At 40.6% G+C, this 23,493-nt stretch overlaps 1 long non-coding RNA gene across 2 annotated transcripts in view; it reads right to left on the bottom strand.

The window, feature by feature from the left end:
* The window catches only part of LOC138987539 (uncharacterized), a 169,086-nt gene that overhangs the window by 40,428 nt on the left and 105,165 nt on the right, over window positions 1-23,493 (bottom strand). Inside the window, exons 4-5 of one of the 2 annotated variants that reach the window (XR_011463895.1) lie at window positions 4,994-5,210; window positions 1,184-1,261 (exon numbers count right to left, since the gene is read on the bottom strand). This is a non-coding gene — a long non-coding RNA (uncharacterized lncRNA). Of the gene's footprint in view, window positions 1-1,183; window positions 1,262-4,993; window positions 5,211-23,493 lie in introns of those variants that run through there. The other variant, XR_011463896.1, reaches the window with a different exon arrangement.

The following is a 23,493-nucleotide window of genomic DNA, read 5'->3' as shown; positions in this document are numbered from 1 at the left end:
TAGGTCAGCCAAAACCTTCATCCAAGTTCTTCTGTAAGATGTTACAGAAAAGCCCAAACCAAATTTTTGGCCAGCCCAGTAATGCGGGATCTATGGACCTCTAACTATATTCAACTTTATTCTTGACTAAATCCATCTCTTTGGTTCCTGACCTCAAGTGCAGCACCCACCACATTCCCAATTGGGTTTCCTCATCCAGTCAATCCTAGAGGAAATCAACCCTGAATATTCTTTGGAAGGGCTGTTGCTAAACAGGCTGAAGCCTCAATACTTTAGCCACCTGATGCAAAGAGCCGAGTCATTGGAAAAGACCTGGATGCTGGGAAAGATTGAAGGCAAAAAGAGAAGGGAGTGGCAGAGGATCAGATGGTTAGATAGCATCACCAACTCAATGGACATGAATTTGAGCAAACTCTAGGATATAGTAGAGGACAGAGGGGCCTGGCGTGCTACAGTTGATGGGGTCGCAAAGAGTCAGACACAACTTAGTGACTGAATAACAACGGCTTTAGAATCCTTGTCAGAGATCTGCTTCCAGCTCTAGTCTGGGCCAGGTCTATGAACACTTCCCCCTCCCAGGTTTTTCCCCTCCTAAAGAGTCCAACCTATGAAAAACAGCTGCATCCTACACTGTACGATTTATTAAATCATTTCTTCACTCAACTAATGTAACTTCTGTTGCAACCTTCTCTCCTCAACCCACAGAAGTGGATTTCTCTCCAAATTAGGTTTTGGGAAATCTAGGAGGTGAAGGATAAAAACAAAGGCATCTTCATTCATCTTCCAAGGGATGAAAACCTTGGATTTCAAAGTACATCTCTCCTGACACACAAAGCATGATTTTTCTAAGTGGTACCTTCCTCAAAAATAGGAGTTCTATATTTGAATCTCTGGGATTAAGTTCTGTATTTGAACATCTGGGTTTTTCCTGAGAATACGAAGATGTTGTCTCAATGCACTTTGAAGATGCAGTGCTTTAATCAAGCTGATTGTAAATTATGAAAGTATAAAAACATTTTAGTATAGGAAATACTTGACATTTCAAAATAATGGCTTTTTGTTAATTACTGCTTCTATAGAATGAGTGTAAGGTCTCCAGTGGAAACTTAGTATCATAGAGGAAACAGGTTTACTAGCTTGAAAATTAGTATCAGCCCAATTCAGACAGAAACAATGCATCTTACCACATATTGCATTGAGAATATGCCATTCTTGAAAATCTTGGTGTGTGGAAGAAATTTCATATTTACAGAAAACATTACTGTAAAATAAGTGAAAAATATTAATATATTATGAATTAACATTTTTATTATTAAAACATTATAACAATAGTATTTAACTTATATGCAGAGTACATCATGAGAAACGATGGGCTGGAAGAAGCACAAGCTGGCATCAAGATTGGGAGGAGAAATATCAATAACCTCAGATATGCAGATAACACCACCCTTATGGCAGAAAGTGAAGAAGAACTAAAGAGCCTCGATCAAAGTGAAAGAGGAGAGTTAAAAAGTTGGCTCTATATTCATTAAACTAAGATCATAGCATCTGGTCCCATCACTTCATGGGAAATAGATGGGGAAACAGTGGAAACAGTGGCTGACTTTATTTTTCTGGGCTCCAAAATCACTGCAGATGGTGACTGCAGCCATGAAATTAAAAGATGCTTACTCCTTGGAAGGAAAGTTATGACCAACCTAGACTGCATATTAAAAAGCAGAGACATCTAGAGATGTCTAGTCAAGGCTATGGTTTTTCCAGTGGTCATGTATGGATGTGAGAGTTGGACTGTGAAGAAAGCTGAGTGCCAAAGAATTGATGCTTTTGAACTGTGGTATTGGAGAAGACTCTTGAGAGTCCCTTGGACTGCAAGGAGATCCAACCAGTCCATCCTAAAGGAGATCAGTCCTGGGTGTTCATTGGAAGGACTGGTGTTGAAGCTGAAACTCCAATACTTTGGCCACCTGATGTGAAGAGCTAACTCATTTGAAAAGACCCTGATGCTGGGAAAGATTGAGGGCAGGAGGAAAAGGCAATGACAGAGGATGAGATGGTTGGATGGCATCACTGACTCAATGGACATGGGTTTGGGTGGACTCCAGGAGTTAGTGATGGACAGGGAGGCCTGGCATGCTGCAGTTAACAGGTTCACAAAGAGTTGGACATGACTGAGCGACTGAACCGAACTGAACTGAACAATAGTACAGAATATTCAAAAATAGATAGGGAAATAGGTAAGCCTACCATCTTAAAAAAATCACAAATTATTTAATATGTTTCCTTTCAGTCTTCTCTACATAATTGTATATAGCTATAACAATGGCCTGCATTCTATTTCATGTACTTATTTTTCACTTATTAAGGCGTTTCTATGTTGCTATGTTCATGATCATTTCTTCTAATTGCATAGTCTAACAAGTAGGTCCATTCAATTTACCTATTAAGATATTATTGTGGGTTATTTTTTCTTCCAATTTGTCTTCCTGTTATCAATAATACTATAAGGAACATCTTCCTCAACAAGTTTTTCCTTTAGCTTAATTTGGTAGAATACATTCAATAAATTGACTTGCTTGTTAAAGCATTACAAATCTGTTCATGGCTCTTGATTTCCGTTACCACGCTGCCTTCCCTGAGGGCTGTATCACTTATCTTCCCACTTGCAAGGTATAAAAAATATCATTTTCATTGTTTGTTCTCAATCATTTCCTTTGAGTAGAAAAATAACTTGTTCTGCCTTTTAATTTCATTCTATGATTACTAGCAACCACAAACGCATTTTTACTGTTTCCTTAATATTTCTACTTCATTTTGGAAAGAAATTTTATTTGTATTTGCCAATTATCCTGGGGTAAAACTTTTTTGCTTATAACTGAATGTTCTTTTCATATGTCATCATTAGCTCTGATTACAGACAATAAAATACTTTTCTCTATCATTTCTTTGGTGGTACAGTTTTTAAGAGCAATTGAATCATCAGCTAGAACTGCCAAATATAAAAATCCCTCACAACATATCTAACAATATTTTTAAACTGTAATAGATGAGCACAATCAGTTCTTTATTTTAAATCACCACCTTTATTAATCTTAACAGACTCTACAGGACTCCTCCAGAATTCCTGCTATTCCTTCAGGGCTAACTTATGCCATTATTCCATAAATGTTTCTTATAATAACACTCAGTTTTTAAAAACAATGTGAAAACCTAAGAGGTTATTAAAAAAACTTCAACATCAGTGACACATTAATATAAATCAGTTCACATCCTTAGAGATTATAATTTTTAAAAATACATTTAACAAACATAAAAATTACAGTTAACAGTAAATATGGCTCAGACAGTAAAGAATCTGCCTGCAATGCGGGAGCTCTGGGTTAGATCCCTGGGTCAGGAAGATTCCCTGGAGAAGGGAATGGCAACCCCCTCTAGTATTCTTGCCTGGAGAACCTTATGGACAGAGGAGCCTAGCAGGCTACAGTCCATGGGGTTGCAAAGAGTTGGACATGATTGAGCGACTAGTACCTTTTTTTTTTTTTCCATACTTTCAAACACAAATGCATCACATAGAAAAATTTATGAAAATGAAAAATAGGCATTTATGTTAGGTTCATTTGCAAGCAAGTATTATCTTCATTGTCTGCCCAAGGGTGATCAATACCCATAGGAAACAGCATCACTGCAAGGTAGGAAGATGAAAAACTGAGTTCAAATTCAGCTCTGCCAGTTAGCAGGAACTGAGGGAATGCAACCTTGTTAATCCACATCTGTTTCTCATCTACAAAATAGAATAATATTCCTCTCCACTCAGCACAGGGAGCTTTGTATACCTTTATTTATCCCACATTTTTACAAGATTGCTTTCAGGCAGAAATTTTAGGTTCCACTTTACATGGAGATCTCTGACTTTTCTATTTAAACAATGACCTCCTCTTACATTCCAGATTTCCTTTCTCCCATTATCCATTGTTCTCCATAGCACAGCTCACCCTCTGATACACCATTTATGTTTATGGTCTGCACTCTGCCACTAGAAAGTAATCTGGAGAGCCAGGATTTTGCTTTTTTAACTTCTGTATCTTCAGCCCTAGAAAAGTATACTCATAGATATTTGTTGAATAAATATACTATGATACCACTCTTAAGCCAGGTTTCTTATAGCATTTTTCTCTTTTATAATTTCTTCAAAAAATTATTTTATAGGAAAAACATATTCTAAATTATGATAAATCTATTTTTCACTTGTTATCTAATCAGTAATGAGAGAACATTTTTGACTGGGAAAACTTTAGCATTGTGCTTGAATCCCTCCTACACATATTTAAAGTGCTATTTCTTTTAAACTAGAGTGTCAAATCTATTTTTTCCAATTTATTTTAAATTGAGATTCAACATGAAATTATCAAGACATTAGATTGTGCGTTCAATAAAATCTCTGGGCATCATGTTGAGCCCTTGGTGGAATTCTCCAAGCTGGACCTCAAAGTCTAACTCAGCTTGAATCTACAGAGCTGAGAGTCTTCACATCCAATTGTACATATTATCCTGTACAAAGTTCTAAAAAAAGGCAACACATTTTGGTCTTATAATTCTATGTGGAAAAAGAGATGCAAGAAGTTTTCTCATGTGGTTGACTAGGAATGACCTCTTTGAAAATAGCCAAATCTGTCTCCTAGCTCTGCGACGTATTAGCTGTGTGACTTTATTTAATAAAGTATTTAATTCCCCCAAAGCCTCACTTTCCACATTTGTATGCACCGTCCAAGAATGGAACCTCCAAAAATGGAAACCCCTAGGCCTGTAATCAAATTCTGCTGACCTTCAAAGTCAGATTCCCTGGGGATTCCCAGTTCCTTTGCCAGATCCCCAGGCTGGAATGCCTGACATGTCATTCAGAACCTTCACAATATGGGAGAATTTTTTTTGGTAAGTTTGTTGGTTGCCCACCCGGTGGGTATGGGGTTTGATTTTATCATGATTGTGCCCCTCCTACCTTCTCATTGCGGCTTCTTCATCTTTGGACATGGGGTATCTTTTTGTGGTGGGTTCCAGCGTCCTCCTGTCGATGGTTGTCCCATAGCTAGTCGCAATTTTGTTGCTCTCACAAGAAGAGATGAGCACATGTCCTTCTACTCCACCATCTTGAACCGGAAGTCAGTTTCCTCGTTCGTAAAACAGCAAATGTAAATGACAAGCTTTACCTAGTGAGGCTGTGAGGATGCAACAGAATCAGCAAGGAAGTAACTAGCACAGTGCCCTACACAGAGGAGAAGCTCCAAAAACCACTCACTTCCCTCTGTTCCTTTCAGACACAAACAGTGGGATGACTGCAGGGAACTTTCCCTCATTACCAGCTTCTTGACTTTAGGCTCATTACATTCAATACAATCACTCTGGGCTTCCACTGACCCACCTGTATTAAGTTACTGGGGTTCCTGCCAGTCTCCTAGGTTTCTTGTGAGAACTGAGTGAGATTATTTACATGCAGTGCTTAGCATTTGGCCCCAAACATGCCTAGTGCTCAGGGAAAAAGTTTAGTTTTAGAAGTAATAATAATACAAATAAAATGCGAGTATAATAAAATGATGTTGAAGAACAGTCAGAAGGGCCAATTTCTCCCTAAGCTTATAATTTTCCCCTAAACTTACTTCGTGTGTCCATGCATGCTAAGTTACTTCAGTAGTGTCTGACTCTTTGTGACCCCATGCACTGGAGCCCACCAGGCTCCTCTGCCCATGGGATTTTCCAGTCAAGAATACTGGAGTGGGTTGCTATGTCCTCCTCCAGGGGATCTTCCTTACCCAGGGATCAAACCCACATCTCTTATGTCTCCTGCATTGGCAGGGGGGTTCTTTACCTCTAGCCCAACTGGGAAGCCCACACTTACTTTATTAGACACAAATTTAATGGAAAATAAAAATTCGGTTCTTAACAAGTCTCTCATTTAATTATTTGAGAGTGATATCTGTTTTAGGAAATATATGTTTCAAATTCTCAACATAGAATATACATGACCATAGAATATACATGACCTCAACATAGAACATACAGCAGCAACAAAGCAAGAAGTAGCATAAAATATTCAGAAAAATGGTTTATGGTGATGCCTGATAGGAACCAAGCAATGAGCAATGTGTTATGTTTTCTAGGCTGGAGTAGTTCATGGATTTTACATGATGCCATGGAAACTGCTGCTGGAAGTTCATAACTGTCATAAAAAGGTGCATGATACTCCTACAACTTTCACCTTATTGAAAATTCTAAGCAATAGCCCACAGGTTCACCTTTGGTATGGAGGCTATCCTTGAGGCATTTGTTAATTGCTAGATGACTTTCTTGTGGAGATTCGGGTTCTGGAGAGCAACTGCTAAATCAAAATGGCCCTCATAGAACTGGAAGAAAAAAAATGGTGTCAAAATACTTAAGGTTTTTGTGGTTTTGTTTTTGCTTTGTTGTTGTTGTTTTAAGTAGTAAGATTTTGGCTAAGTTTAAACTATAAAAGAGAAGTTCTTTCTGCCCTTTTACTGGTATCATCCATGTCAGGGAAGCAGCTTTAGGCTCCCTAGTGCCACTGAGAGAGAGAGACAGAGTGAGTATGTGTGTGTGTTAGTCACTCAGTCATGTCTGACTCTTTGTGATCCTATGGACTGTAGCCCGCCAGGCTCCTCTGTCCATGGGATTTCCCCAGGCAAGAAATCAAGAATACTAGAGTGGGTAGCCATTCCCTTCTCCAGGGGATCTTCCTGACCCAGGGATCAAACTCACATCTCTTAGGTCTCCTGCATTGGCAGGGAGGTTCTTTACCATCTGAGCCACCAGGGAAGCTCCATGCCACTGACACCAGTCCAAAGACACATAACTCAAAGCAAGCTCATGAATCTATGATGACATATTTTATATATAGATCCCTACACAGTACAGCTCCAAACTCTCACTAGTCTAGGAGTTTAGTGGTTTGAAATGGCAGACACATCCTTTTATAGTATGCACTAGCTTACAGTTCGGGAGAAGGCAACGGCAACCCACTCCAGTACTCTTGCCTGGAAAATCCCATGGATGGAGGAGCTTGGTGGGCTGCAGTCCATGGGGTCGCGAAGAGTTGGCACAACTGAGCAGCTTCACTTTCACGCACTGGAGAAGGAAATGGCAACCCACTCCAGTGTTCTTGCCTAGAGAACCCCAGGGACAGGGGAGCCTGGTGAGCTGCCATCTATGGGGTCGCAGAGTCGGACACGACTAAAGTGATTTAGCAGCAGCAGCAGCAGCTTAAAGTTCTGTTCAGTTGCTCAGTCGTGTCCAACTCTTTGCAATCCCATGGACTGCAGCACACCAGGCCTCCCTGTCCGTCACCAACTCCCGGAGTTTACTCAAACTCATGTACATCACATCGGTGATGCCATCCAGCCATCTCATCCTCTGTTGTCCCCTTCTTCTGCCTTCAGTCTTTCCCAGCATCAGAGTCTTTTCCAATGAGTCAGTTCTTCACATCAGGTGGCCAAAGTATTGGAGTTTCAACTTCAACATCAGTCCTTCCAATGAATATTCAGGACTAATTTCCTTTAGGATGAACTGGTTGGATCTCCTTGTAGTCCAAGGGACTCTTAAGAGTCTTCTCCAACATCACAGTGCAAAAGCATCAATTCTTCGGCACTCAGCTTTCTTTATAGTCCAACTCTCACATCCATACATGACCACTGGAAAAACCATAGCTTTGACTAGATGGACCTTTGTTAGCAAAGTAATGTCTTTGCTATTTAATATGCTGTCTAGGTTGGTCATAGCTTTTCTTCCAAGGAACAAGTGTCTTTTAACATCATGGCTGCAGTCACCATCTGCAGTGATTTTGGAGCCCAAAAAAATAAAGTCTCTCACTGTTTCCATTGTTTCCCCATCATTTGCCATGAAGTGATGAGACTGGATGCCATGATCTTAGTTTTCTGAATGTTGAGTTTTAAGCCAGCTTTTTCACTCTCCTCTTTCACTTTCATCAAGAGGCTCTTTAGTTCTTCACTTTCTGCCATAAGGGTGGTGTCATCTGCATTTCTGAGGTTATTGCTATTTCTCCCGGCAATCTTGATTCCAGCTTGTGCTTCATCCAGCCCAGCATTTCTCATGATGTACTCTGCATATAAGTTAAATAAGCAGGGTGACAATATATAGCCTTGACATACTCCTCTCCTGATTTGGAACCAGACTGCTGTTCCATGTCCAGTTCTAACTGCTGCTTCTTGACATGCATACAGATTTCTTAGGAGGCAGGTAAGGTGGTCTGGTATTCCCACCTCTTTCAGAATTTTCTTCAGTGTGTTATGATCCACACAGTCAAAGGCTTTGGCGTAGTCAATAAAGCAGAAGTAGATGTTTTTCTGGTATTCTCTTACTTTTTCAATGATCCAACGGATGATGGCAATTAGATCTCTGGTTCCTCTGGCTTTTCTAAATCCAGCTTGAACATCTGGAAGTTCACAGTTCATAAACTGTTGAAGCCTGGCTTGGAGGATTTTGAGCATTACTTTGCTAGTGTGTGAGATGAGTGCAATTGTGTGGTAGTTTGAGCGTTCTTTGGCATCGCTTTTCTTTGAAATTAAGACACACATTTCCTCTACGTTCCTGGATACTGTGGAAGATTTTGTCAGTCAGTTACCTCCACCTGCCAATCAGGAGACGTGGGTTTGGTCCCAGCTCAAAATAATGAAAGATGTTCTTTAAAAATCTCTTCCTTTGGTCTAGGGTCTCCCTCTGTTCTGTGACACTGGCACAAGTCAAGGTACAGTCCGCCCTCTGAAACTGCAGTTTCCATGCCCACAGAGCTACACTGTATTTACAACTATGTACACAGCATTTACATTGTATTATGTAATATAAATAATCTGCATTTATTTATGCAGATCTGAAATATATGGGAGGTTGTTCATAGATTATAAGCAAACACTATGTCATTTTATATAAGGGATTTGAGCAGTCGAGCATATTGGTATTGGGTGGGGGACCAGTCCCCTGTGGAAATCAAGGAAGGGCTGAATAAGTTAGTCAGCAGAGAGCCTAAGGCTTTAAACTGACTCTCCCTATTGTTCCAAAGCCACTTGGAGACACATTAGAAAGAGGAGCGACCTGGATCTGGCTCAGACCTCCAGGCCCATTTCAGAAAGCATCTCAGGTGGGAGACACTCAACCACCCTGTACCTCGACTTTCCCACCAATAAGATGAAATGAATCAGGATGCACTGCTCAGGGCCTTCTCACAGCTAACTTCATACGGTTCTCTGACTTTGCTGACGCTTAAGTTCTGGGCAAGATTTGTAAGGCTTGACTCAGAAACACTTAGAGAAGCAATCCTTCACTCTTCCTGTCAAAAATGAACAATAAGATTTTAAATATCTTATTAATATCTTATTACCTTAATAAGATATCTTTTTAAATCAGATACCAGCAATGAAACAAAATAAAATTTAAAAACAAGACAAAATAAACTGTAGCAATATCCACTGCCACTGATACTTAGTATGTATAATAGTTTGTGGAAGTCACCAAATCTGTATTTCTTCATTCTCCTCCCTTTCTCTGAAAGACTTATATCCCATGCTCATCTTTTGGGAAAGTCTCTTGTGGGTGGGGTCTTAGTCCTATCCTCATTCTCCATCCCCTTTTATGATTGCTTCTGACTTCTCTTCAACTTGCCCCGTTTTAACTCTGCATTTACCATAAAGTTCAACTCCTTCTCCTCTGCTCTTCTTTCTGTATATTCACTTTTCGGGGAAAAAAATTCACACTTTCTCATCTATTAACCTACATTTTCTGTTGTAAAGATTTTTCCAATCCACATCCCTGTGCAGGTTCTGCCCTAATCACATGCATCTGTCTCTAGGACAGATATTTATATATTCTGACATCATGTCATTCTAACATGATCAAAATTAAATCAATTGTTTCCTCCTTCTCCCTTTGCCAAGAAAAATCCAGGCTAGATCTCTCTAGTTCTTTCATTTTCATTAATAATACTGCTCTTCTCTCAAGTTATTAGACTCAAAAGCTTTGGTTTTTTTTTTTTTTTTTTGTATTCTGTTGTGGTTAAGGGGGAGTCAAACTACCTATGTTTAAATCTCAGCGTGGCCACTTGCTGGCTTTATGACCTCAGAAAGCTATTGAACATTTCTGTGCCTTAGTTTCCTCATTTGTAAAATGGGAATGGATAACAAATGAGAAGTGCAAGAAGTAAATTCTAAACATGCTAACATATTTAGCACATGCCTTACACCCAATGCATAAAAAAGGTAGAGATGTCTAAGTGACAGCTTAACTTTTTGAGGTATCATGAAAGGCAACCATGATCTCTGAATAATGTCCCTTATCACTGTGAGGAATAGAAAGCCAGGTTGCAAGGAATTCTAAATCTGACCAACAATCCAACAATTCAACAAGCAGGGTTTTTTCAAGTATGAATATGTATTCAAATGGTGGTCAGGCCCAAGATGGTTTGGGTAATATGTTTTAAAATAATTTTGGCTAATAACTTTTTATTTAAGCATGACAATTTCCATTTTTATTGTTTTAAAATATTTCCTTCAGATATCACTGCCAATATATACTTAGAATAACATTTGTGGAAACCAATTATTTGCAAACAGGTTGAATTTCACTGTCTGAAACTACAGCTTTAGTACAGATAAAAAAAATTCCTCTAAATATGTGCTACCTGATAAATTTAGATGGGCTTGTTATTCTTTCTTAAAACACGAGACCAACAAAATTTATGGTATTTAATAAAAGTGAGGCATTCAAAATCTCCAACTAATAATTTTTAGTTAACTAATGGCTTAGACAATGATTTGTTAAAGTTTTCTAAACCCAATTTGGCGGTAGGAGGACTGGAAGAGACTTATTGGGGAAAATACCTTGGGGCTAATTTCTGTTTTGTTATAGCTTGTTTCACAGAGTTTTGAAAACCAATCTTGGCTCTTAAGTACAAAAACTCCATCTCTGCTATTGAGCTCAGAATAAGTGGGTGGCTTTCTAAGGAGGAGGAGTACCACTCAGATGCTAAGAGAAGTGTGGGTTGGCAAAATTAAGGGCATCATCACAGAAGATCCCCCGATAAAGCTCTCAAAGTACACATTCAAGCACTTGGCAGAGCTTTAGTTCTACCTCTTCAATATCTTTAAGAAAAAGAAAATAAGTTAATCAGAAGAGTTATTTAAGTCTGAATATGTGAATAAATGAAAATCATCTAGAGCCAAAAAAACACACACACACACACACACAAAAACCAAAACCAGTGAGTGCTTGTAAAATCAGCCATCTTAGTGTCTCCGCAAGAAAGACAACAGGGTTTGATGAGACTTCTTTTCACATTCAGGTTTCAAGTCATAGTGATGAGCATGCCATGTTCAGACACTGCCATGAATCAAGTTTTTCTCAGATGTTTTCCTTCCCCTGATCTAAGGCATTGGGTTTCAAAGTATTACAATGAATTAAGAATCTTTTTACACATTGCTTTCTTGCCTGCAAGTCACACCATCTTAGTTCCTAGTTATTCCCTCTTGTAGTCAGAAAAACAGTATTAAAAAAACCCCACACCTGCTTCTGTGATCCCCATATTAAAATTTACCTGTGTTTTAAATTCAGGCTCATGTTTAAAAGGCTTTTCTCAAGTTTTAAAAGAATGAAATTCAATAACAAGGTGCTACAGTTGGCAGCTCAGGCAGTAAAGACTCTGCCTGCAATGTGGGAGACCCAGGTTCGATCTCTGGGTTGTGAAGATCTCCTGGTGAAGGGAATGGCTGCCCATTCCAGTATTGAGAATTGCATGGACAGAGCAGCCTATGGGCTTCCCCTTCCATGGGATTGCAAAGAGTTGGACACAACTGAGTGGCTAACACTTTCATAGATATGCTAACTGCTCCAACTTCACCGCCCATTGAAATTGCACAACCTGGGTAACATCTCCAGAGATTCTAATGTACGCCAGGGCATCTGAACTTTTTATAAGCTTTTTTAATAAGTTCCCCAGGTGGGTCTAATGTGCAGACCCTGTTGATAAGCACTGCTCTGGAAAATCGGTGATCTCAACACTACAAAGTTTGTATATTTATCAGCCTCATTAGGTTGTACACTCTTTGAGCAGAGCGGATAGATTAGGCTTTTCCATCTATTACTTTAGTTTTTGCTTTTTATATTCTTTGCAAAGGCAAATCCAACAGAATGAGGCTGCATAAATATTTATTTAACAAAGGCCTAATGATGACACTGATCCAGTCTCACTAGTTGTTCTGAATCACAAACAAACCCTACTTTGTATTCACAGCCAAGTACTTCTTAGAATAATAATAATAATAAACAAAACTCAGTGATGAAAATCATAATACACAGTTTACACTTTTCATTGCAGAAATTCAACTCTATTTTCAAGAATCATCTTATCACCACCCAAAATAAGACTCTTTGGTAAGAAAGTTAAAAATTACCAGTTGGGCCAAAGGAATATCAGAGTTGGGTATCTGGTATATTTCTACTTGGTTTAGAATGTCCAGCAGTTCACTGTAATATTCAAAAACCTAAAACTTGAAGGAAAAAATTTAATACATTATCTAGCTTAGTCATATTAAATTCTAGCATTTGATGGTCACCCTTATAATGACCATGGCAGAGCCTTATTTTAAGAGCAATAAGAACTTTTGGCTTCACTGTCTAGTCTTAATGTGACTAGATCAGGGTTTATTCCAAATGATATCTTTCTGATTACTTTTCTTAAAAGAGATTGCAGCCCTCGTATTACATTTCAAGATATTATAAAGTAATTTTTCTGGTTTAAAATTGGTTTCTTCCCTGTTTAATACCTGCAGATTCTTTTGCTGTCTCCAGCTCCATACTGCTGCATTTAAAAGGTTAACACATCCCCTAGTACAGAAATTAAAGGACCCACAACTTTTAACTCACTCAAGCTAGTCAGCTTTGCCTCCAATGAACTTCTTCCAGGAGTTATGATGATACATTGCTTCCAGTTGCTTTGTCTGGAGAATGAGTTAAAGTTCTCACTTGGATTTGAATCCTGGCCTCACACCTTGGAAACTGCAGGTTCTTTAAGCTCTCAGCTGCCTCAGTTTCTTCATCTGTACACTAGTGACAAATACTACCTACCTCACATAGGTAAGGGAAGAAGTACTATCAGTGCTAATTATCATCATTGTGCCTGGCTGTCTCTGCCATTGCTTTTCATTTTTACTTGTTTGATTGCTTGTTTAGAGGGAGTGGAGGTGAGGAACCCTACCATTTGCAACTCCATCCAGCTTACAACATGGCCACATAGGAGTAGCAGTCCATCCTTTCTAATTTGTTGGCCCCTCTGACTCAAGGACTGTAATTTTGGTGTGGCCTGGTTTGCCAAAGCAAAAGTAAGGCGCAGGGGAATTTCTGGCACTCATTTCCCAGAGACTATAAGTCACACACACACACACAAACGCACATGCACACAAACTCACATGCACACATGCACACCCCTTTTTGGTGGACAATGAGGAATAAATGTAAAAGCAAGCCTGAGTCTGGGAGGCCACCTGGAAAACTAGAGCAATCATCTCTTTACATTTAGGGAGGTGGGGATGCAGCTGCAGAGACTAGTATGCTGCTGCTAAGTCGCTTCAGTCGTGTCTGACTCTGTGCGACCCCACAGACGGCAGCCCACCAGGCTCCCCCATCCCTGGGATTCTCCAGGCAAGAATACTGGAGTGGGGTGCCATTTCCTTCTCCAATGCAAGAAAGTGAAAAGTGAGTGAACTCACTCAGTTGTGTCCGACTCTTAGCGACCCCATGGACTGCAGCCTACCAGGCTCCTCTGCCCATGGGATTCTCCAGGCAAGAGTACTGGAGTGGGGTGCCATTGCCTTCTCCAGAGACTAGTCTAGAAACCAGAAAATGATGCACTTATAGCAGCCAAAATCTGAACAGTACATTTTACATGTTTTTGATACATCCATGTTTCTCAGGATACTGGGAACTGGGCTATAATCTCAATGATCCACAGGGCAAGGAGGGCTTTGTGGGAACTGGGACAGAAGAGCCCGGCTCAGCCTTGGCCCCTGACAGCATCTGGGACCTGGCCTTCCCACCGCAGCCCCACTAACCCAGTGCAGTTACCTTCATCCAGGAGCACTTGCACTCACTGATCAGAGCCCTATAGAGCCGGGAGGGCCGTGTTCTACAGCTGGGAAGGCCTCGCCCACTGCTCAGTGCTGAGGACCAGCTAGACCAGGACTTCTGACCCCCTGGGGCTGAGCCTGAGGGCAGCCAGAGCAGAGAAGACTGAAAATGCGAATGGAAGGGAGTCATTGTCACATCTCCCTCCTGGGCACCTTTATCAGCATCACAGAGGGACTCTGAGGACAACTCACTTGGGGAGAAGGGGAGGGGCAGACCCTGAGAAAGGACCGTACCCTCTAGGAGGCCACCTAGACCCAAAAGGCAGAGCCTGCGGGGGCTACCCTAAATTCTTTGAACAAAAACTCTTTCCTTGAAGCACATCCGGACTAATATTTCCAATTATTGGCCTACTGCTGCCCCCCTTTCTATTAATAATGAGACAAATTACTGTTGTTTCCTTGTTAATTTTTACCTGTGCTTCTCACTTATATTCCTGTGCTTGGGTCCAAGAACGGCTTCTCCCTTTCTCCCTGTGAGCCTCTAGATGCAGAGCACCAGGGAGTTGCTAAGCCACCCTTCCCCGCCCCCAACACCACAGGGCGCTGGTGGAGGACAGTACCCCAGCCCAGACCTTTGGGAACCTCTTTAATCACACTAGGATCACAACCTTGTCTAATTCAATGAAACTAAGCCATGCCCGTGGGGCAACCCAAGATGGGCGGGTCATGGTGGAGAGATCTGACAGAATGTGGTCCACTGGAGAAGGGAATGGCAAACCACTTCAGTATTCTTGCCTTGAGAACCCCATGAACAGTATGAAAAGGCAAAATAATAGGATACTGAAAGAGAAACTCCCCAGGTCAGTAGGTGCCCAATATGCTACTGGAGATCAGTGGAGAAATAACTCCAGAAAGAATGAAGGGATGGAGCCAAAGCAAAAACAATACCCAGCTGTGAATGTGACTGGTGATAGAAGCAAGGTCCGATGCTGTAAAGAGCAATATTGCATAGGAACCTGGAATGTCAGGTCCATGAATCAAGGCAAATTGGAAGTGGTCAAACAAGAGATGGCAAGAGTGAATGTCGACATTCTAGGAATCAGAGAACTGAAATGGACTGGAATGGGTGAATTTAACTCAGATGACCATTATATCTACTACTGCGGGCAGGAATCCCTCAGAAGAAATGGAGGCCATCATGGTCAACAAAAGAGTCCGAAATGCAGTACTTGGATGCAATCTCAAAACGACAGAATGATCTCTGTTTGTTTCCAAGGCAAACCATTCAATATCACAGTAATCCAAGTCTATGCCCCAACCAGTAACACTGAAGAAGCTGAAGTTGAACAGTTCTATGAAGACCTACAAGACCTTTTAGAACTAACACCCAAAAAAGATGTCCTTTTCATTATAGGGGACTGGAATGCAAAAGTAGGAAGTCAAGAAACACCTGGAGTAACAGGCAAATTTGGCCTTGGAATACGGAATGAAGCAGGGCAAAGACTAATAGAGTTTTGCCAAGAAAATGCACTGGTCATAACAAACACCCTCTTCCAACAACACAAGAGAAGACTCTACACGTGGACATCACCAGATGGTCAACACCGAAATCAGATTGATTATATTCTTTGCAGCCAAAGATGGAGAAGCTCTATACAGTCAGCAAAAACAAGACCAGGAGCTGACTGTGGCTCAGATCATGAACTCCTTATTGCCAAATTCAGACTTAAATTGAAGAAAATGGGGAAAACCACTAGACCATTCAGGTATGACCTAAGTCAAATCCCTTATGATTATACAGTGGAAGTGAGAAATAGATTTAAGGGCCTAGATCTGATAGATAGAGTGCCTGATGAACTATGGAATGAGATTCGTGACACTGTACAGGAGACAGGGATCAAGACCATTCCCATGTAAAAGAAATGCAAAAAAACAAAATGGCTGTCTGGGGAGGCCTTACAAATAGCTGTGAGAGAAGAGAAGCGAAAAGCAAAGGAGAAAAGGAAAGATATAAACATCTGAATGCAGAGGTCCAAAGAATAGCAAGAAGAGATAAGAAAGCCTTTCTCAGCGATCAATGCAAAGAAAGAGAGGAAAACAACAGAACGGGAAAGACTAGGGATCTCTTCAAGAAAATCAGAAATACCAAGGGAATATTTCATGCAAAGATGGGCTCCATAAAGGACAGAAATGGTATGGACCTAACAGAAGCAGATATTAAGAAGAGATGGCAAGAATACACAGAAGAACTGTACAAAAAAGATCTTCACGACCCAGATAATCACGATGGTGTGATCACTGACCTAGAGCCAGACATCCTGGAATGTGAAGTCAAGTGGGCCTTAGAAAGCATCACTACGAACAAAGCTAGTGGAGGTGATGGAATTCCAGTTGAGATATTCCAAATCCAGAAAGATGATGCTGTGAAAGTGTTGCACTCAATATGCCAGCAAATTTGGAAAACTCAGCAGTGGCCACAGGACTGGAAAAGGTCAGTTTTCATTCCAATCCCAAAGAAAGGCAATGCCAAAGAATGCTCAAACTACTGCACAATCAAACTCATCTCACATGCTAGTAAAGTAATGCTCAAAATTCTCCAAGCCAGGCTTCAGCAATACGTGAACTGTGAACTTCCTAATGTTCAAGCTGGCTTTAGAAAAGGCAGAGGAACCAGGGATCAAATTGCCAACATCCGCTGGATCATGGAAAAAGCAAAAGAGTTCCAGAAAAGCATCTATTTCTGCTTTATTGACTATGCCAAAGCCTTTGACTGTGTGGATCACAATCAACTGTGGAAAATTCTGAAAGAGATGGGAATACCAGACCACTTGATCTGCCTCTTGAGAAATTTGTATGCAGGTCAGGAAGCAACAGTTAGAACTGGACATGGAACAACAGACTGGTTCCAAATAGGAAAAGGAGTTCATCAAGGCTGTATCTTGTCACCCTGTTTATTTAACTTATATGCAGAGTACATCATGAGAAACGATGGACTGGAAGAAACACAAGCCGGAATCAAGATTGCTGGGAGAAATATCAATAACCTCTCTGCCCCTCTTCCCGGATGGATCCCTCTTGGAAGGGTTCTCCAGGATCACCCACCCCTTTCCTCCTCAGCCCCTAACCTGGAGCCTGTCCCGCCCCACCCTCTTTTTTTAAGTCATCTCCTATCTTCAGACCATTTGAATCATCTTGAGGACCTAATCATGTACATTGACACATGTAAATTAGGATTTTTGGTTTTGTTTCCTGTTGTTTTTTAAGGATCTCTGCAAAGCACATCTATTTAATTCAAGTTTGGTGAAGATAGCAGCAGGGGTTTTTGTGTGTTTTTTTTTCCCCTCTTTTTTTCCCTCAATATGTTGATTTGTTTCATCTGGATTTTTTTTTTTTAATTCTTTATTGTCTTTCCCTCCCCACCTCCCCTCCCCATTCCAGTCTTGAGATTTTCTGGCATGTTTCTGGAGGTTTCAAAGGAAATAAATGTTTCATAGAAAAAAAAAAGGGAAGTGGAACTCAAAAGCCTCCTGATGAAAGTGAAAGTGGAGAGTGAAAAAGTTGGTTTAAAGCTCAACATTCAGAAAATGAAGATCATGGCATCCGGTCCCATCACTTCATGGGAAATAGATGGGGAAACAGTGGAAACAGTGCCAGACTTTATTTTTCTGGGCTCCAAAATCACTAGAGATGGTGACTGCAGCCATAAAATTAAAAGACACTTACTCCTTGGAAGGAAAGTTATGACCAACCTAGATAGCATATTCAAAAGCAGAGACATTACTTTGCCAACAAAGTTTCGTCTAGTCAAGGCTATGGTTTTTCCTGTGGTCATGTATGGATGTGAGAGTTGGACTGTGAAGAAGGCTGAGCGCCAAAGAATTCATGCTTTTGAACTGTGGTGTTGGAGAAGACTCTTGAGAGTCCCTTGGACTGCAAGGAGATCCAGCCAGTCCATTCTGAAGGAGATCAGCCCTGGGATTTCTTTGGAAGGAATGATGCTGAAGCTGAAACTCCAGTACTTTGGCCACCTCATGTGAAGAGTTGACTCATTGGAAAAGACTCTGATGATGGGAGGGATTGGGGGCAGGAGGAGAAGGGACGACAGAGGATGAGATGGCTGGATGGCATCACTGACTCGATGGACGTGAGTCTGAGTGAACTCCGGGAGTTGGTGATGGACAGGGAGGCCTGGTGTGCTGCAATTCATGGGGTCACAAAGAGTCGGACACGACTGAGCAACTGAACTGAACCGAACTTGAATGGTGAGTTTGTTTCCAGCCAGAACTGTGACTGATAGACTCGTGTTTGCCTGAAATTCTTCACTGTAGTTATACAGTCTTAAAATTCACCTACAAGTGCCAAGCTTTCTATTTAAGATGCAGTTGGTCTTTTTCACCCAAAGTGGATGTGTTCAGTCACATTTTTTTCTTAAAGGCTAAGACAGCCAGTTCAGAGGGAAGCTGGTGTACTGGAATCAGAGAACTTGGGTGGATAAGGGACTTGGGGAGGACAGCTCTGTCTAACACGCCAAGCAGGAATTATATTTGCTACAGATACAATGGGCAACATAGGCACCATAGGCCTGAAGGAACAGGGTTCAAAGAATCACTTTCCTACTTTACCAGGCCCTGGTGGTGTTTGGGTAATTGGCATAAAAAGCCAGGGAAAGGAATCACAGGTTATGATATAAACATTAACATGTTAATTACAGTTAAAGAGTTTCAGCCAAAAATAATCATTAAGCAAGTTAAGGACTTCCATGGTGGCACAGTGGATAAGAATTGGCTTGCCAATGCAGGGGACACAGCTTCCATCCCTGGGCTGGGAAGATTCCACTTGCCACCGACCAACTAAGCCCAAGCACTACAACTACTGAGCCTACACTCTAGAGCTAGGGAGCCACAACCACTGAGCCCACTCGCTGCACCTACAGGAAGCCTGTGGGCTTAGCGACTGCTCGGCAACAAGAGAAGCCACTGCAAGAATAAGCCCGCACAAAGCAACAAGGACCCAATGCAGCCAAATATAAATAAATAATTTTTTTTTAAAGCAACTTAAGACTTCACCGAAATCTGCAAAGCAGGTAGGGAAGACTTCATAATCTACAGTAAAATTTAATGACCTGTCCCCACGTACCCTTTCTGTATCTCATACACACAGTATAAATGCCTCTTCAGGTCCTTTAAGCTTTTCACCCCAACTCAGACAGAACCAGACTTCTTTTGTTTTCATAATGTATATTCTTTGATCTGTTGGAACTAAAGAGAAAATGTCCTCTCTCATTATTCCTTGATAAACTTTTGTCTAAACTTTCAGTAAATGTGTCACAAAAAGAGAAAGGAAGACTGACTTTATTTTTTAATGAGACAAGGGAGTTGATTGATTTGTCTTCCTAATTTTCTATTTCTTCATGACTATTTGCTTTCCATGCTTTCTAAGGCGCAAGACACATATTCCAACCTCCTTGTTAGCGTAAGAGCAGTTTTCTTTTTCATCTGAAGAATCACACAGTGTCTGATTTTTACACTCCAGAAAACTAGAGAGGACATGATCATCTTCAGTTCCTGAAATTAAGCAGATTTATAAACATATAAGCTAAAACAGGAGACCACACTGATTTGCAGATACTTCACAAAGTTCTAGCAGAGACTGCAAATATAAAGACTTGTGGAATTACCAGTTACAGTGGCCCATGGGAACAAAATAATTTTTAATTAGATTTTAAAAATACAGTTCAGAAGGAACAGACTGACACTACATGTCTCCTGACTAGGTATAGAAGACTGATCACCCTCCCTTTGGACTGAATAAGCTCAGCAACATAGGATGATCCCAGGAGAATGGCCAATAGAAGACATGCCATGCTGGATGTCCTGCCATTCCAGGCAAGTGAGAACAACAGGAAGAGAAGAGGTGAGGGGTCTCAGGAGGAACCACTCCATTCCTAATTGAAATGCACATCAACTTCCTCTCTCCTCCACTTTCAGCTGCCTCCCCCAGGGATCATTTTGGAACACAATATCATCACTGCTCCAAATCACTTTTTACTAAGCTCGTTTTCCTCTGCCAGAATCTTCTTCCTAATTACTTAGCTTTAGAACACTTACTGTATGCAACTTACAAACTTCCTTATAGTACAAGACCAGGAAAAATAGAGGAAAGCAAAGTGAACGCAAGAAAAGTAGACAGGAGAAGGAGAGGGAGAGGAGGATAAAGAAAAAGAGAATGCTGGTTTCTGGCATTGCCTTTGTCCTCCGCTAATACACAGTGCTTGTCATCTCACCATGCCCAGAATACAACATGCCTGCCAGAAAGAGGAGAGAGGAGAAGTACTCTTGACGTAGTGGCCTATTCATGTAACCGCGACTGTCATACCCTCTGGTAGGTCCCACAATGTTTATCTTCAGCCACAAGCTTTCTCCTTGTTTCGTACCTCCACTTGTCTGTCTAGTAGATTATTTCCACTTGGATGTCTTATTGTCACTTCAAAGTAACCATTTCTGAAATCATTTTAACTGGCCTCCTTCCTAACCAGCTCCCTGTCCCTGCATTTTCATTGCGATTAATGGCACCAAAACTTTCTAAATCACTCAGTCCAATCCCCAGTGCCAACACTGATGTTCCTCCCACTTCTTACCTTTGTACCATCTATGTTTCCATTTTCCTGATACTATTTCTCTCCTCCACCCCTTGCTTTCCATTCTTAATCCTATCAACCCCTTATCATCTTGTGGGCACTTGAAGTTCTAAAGATGAACAATAAAGTCACATATTTTTCTGAGCTCATCCTGACTGAGGATATTCTGAACTGAAAGGAAAAATTACTAAAGGGAATCAACTAAAGAAGAGGTAAAAACTGTAGTAAATGTAGTAAAAATGATAATAGTTAACATTTCTTAAGTGCTGTCAAGTACTTCTTAAAGGTCCTTTACACGGATTAACACATTTTAGACACACAATAGAAGTCTGTGAAATGGACACCGTTTGTACCTTCCTTAAGATAGGCAGAAAAATGCAGCAGTGTTAATGAAATGTGTATGGTGTACTGGGAGTCAGAAGACCCTGGACTGAAGGTCTCAAAGTCATTCTTTTTAAGATTTCCCCTTGGAAATAAGATTCTACCTCATAGCTGAAATAAGTAATTTGGTATCAAAAAGAAAGGGAATCTTAGAATTCTCCAAATTCTATTCTATTCTCAAGGGGTTATCTGTAAAGAAACAATGATTCAATCATTCAAAACATTCACTGAGCACCTACTGACTACCATTGGCGATGGATGGTTTTTGTGTCATTTCACAGACTTTTCATCTCTGTTGGCTCCTCCCGTATTATGTGTGAAGCTCTTCCCTTATTAGGGCTAAAGCCTTACCTGCAGCAGATAAGAGGCCAGAGAAAAGAAGAGCCAAGAAAAGGTAATGAATCTTCATGGCAGCTTGGAAACAACTGCCTTAGAAAGATAAACCAATATAATGGAGATGATTCTAGAATCAGTATTCCTGTACTGAGAGATCTTTACACAAGAGCAGGACCTTACATGTCTAGGTCTCAGATTTATGGGGGCAACCCCTGTGTACTTCCTATTTCTTTAGATTATATTATGACATGCGCAAGCCCTTGTTACATCTTTAGAACACTTCTTGGTCATCAGCATCCCTCCACACTGTCTCAGTGACCCACCATTAGGACCTAACTGTGGGGCCTCTTATCACTTAGCAGATCTCTAATTTGATGGTCCCCAGCAAGGCAGCACCATCTTTCTGGACACCTATTCCACTCCATCCACACAGGAACAGTGTTTTCCCTTAGTCTATACATCTTTCCTAGTCTAATGGCCTGTTCACAAAGATTGTTATTGCCTGGAACACTCATATTATAAGGTCGGTAAGTAAACCTGAAACTTCAAGACTTTAACTCAACTTCCTCTCCTCCTAAATCCAACAAACATTGTTGAAGACTGCCATGGGCTTATGCTAATGTTTCACTTTCACTTGCTTCCAGCTAGGCCCTGGTGGTAGCCTTTGTGTTAAGCATGACACCCACAGAAAAGGGCCTGTATCTTCTCTGACCCTGTGCCTACAGAGCATCTTATCACGGTAATGTTCACAGAAGTTTGCTGAACTGTTGAACTGACAGCCTAACTTTTTTCTTTTGTTACTCTTTTATTGAGTCTTCTCATCTCAATAGGGTATGTATGTGTGTGTATATATATATATATATATATATATCTCAGAACTAAACCCAGTTCCTTTTTTAATTTTTTACACATACTTAAAATCTTCCCCTTCTTTTTTTCCTGAAAATATTGAGCCATCACTTGTGTATTCCTTCATCTCACCTTCTGTCCATGTTAGAATCTCTCTTTATCTCCATCCTTTCTTTTCAGAAGTGGTATCACTCCTTCCTTCAACTGTAACCTGTGTGTGTGTAAGTGGCTCAGTCGTGTCTGACTCTCTGTGACCCCATGGACTATAGAGTCCTTGAAATTCTCCTGGCCAGAATACTGGAGTGGGTAGCCTATCCCTTCTCCAGTGTATCTTCCCGACCCAGGAATGGAACCAGGGTCTCCTGCATTGCAGGCGGATTCTTTACCAACTGAGCTATCAGGGAAGCCCTTCCTTCAAAATCTATGTCATCTTCCTAGGCTCTTTCTCTCCCATCTTTTTCTACCATTTTCCTCAGGTAGAACACAGGTGCTAATAGATTGATATCATCTTGGATCACAATCACTTTAAACATTCCCAGAAATGAATGGAGAAGTTATATTTGGGCATAGATGGTTAATGTAAACCATAGCACCACATTAGAGTATGTTTGACAAAAAGAATTAATGATGAATCCTTCAAATAAGTTATGATTTTATATTTTTATCATATACTTTTCTAAAAATAATTTAAGGCAGTTTACTTAATATACACATAATAGATTAAAAATGAGCAGATTATAAAATTAGGTTGGTTTCATAGCTAGAAATTCCTCTGATAATTTAATAAAATACAGGCTCTCTCCATCTTGAAAAAAAAGAAATACCTCCAGACACATATCCATAAAAGTCTGTATACAATTTAAGAATTTCACAGGCTTCCCCATCTCTAGCCAATGCGTTAAGGATACACGATCCCAGGTTGAGGATCTCTGCTGTAGAAGAAACCATATAAAGGAAGAAATAAAAAGTCTAAGAGACCAAAATTTGGGACAATGCTGGGGAGTCCGAACCCAGGCCAACAAGCTAAACAGCTAGGAATCGTGAACCACAACACTCAAAAAGACTGAAGGTCAAGGAATGCCCATTATTTTGCCCTCGGGATATCAGTTCACATAACCCATTGTCAAAGTAGAAAAGTAACCCTAAAGGCAAAGGAGC

Source organism: Bos mutus, chromosome 4 (genome assembly GCF_027580195.1).
Source record: "Bos mutus isolate GX-2022 chromosome 4, NWIPB_WYAK_1.1, whole genome shotgun sequence".
In the NCBI taxonomy this organism is placed as follows: Eukaryota; Metazoa; Chordata; class Mammalia; order Artiodactyla; family Bovidae; genus Bos; species Bos mutus.
Note: the sequence above shows the minus strand (reverse complement) of the source record. Positions and strands in the feature narration are given on the sequence as shown.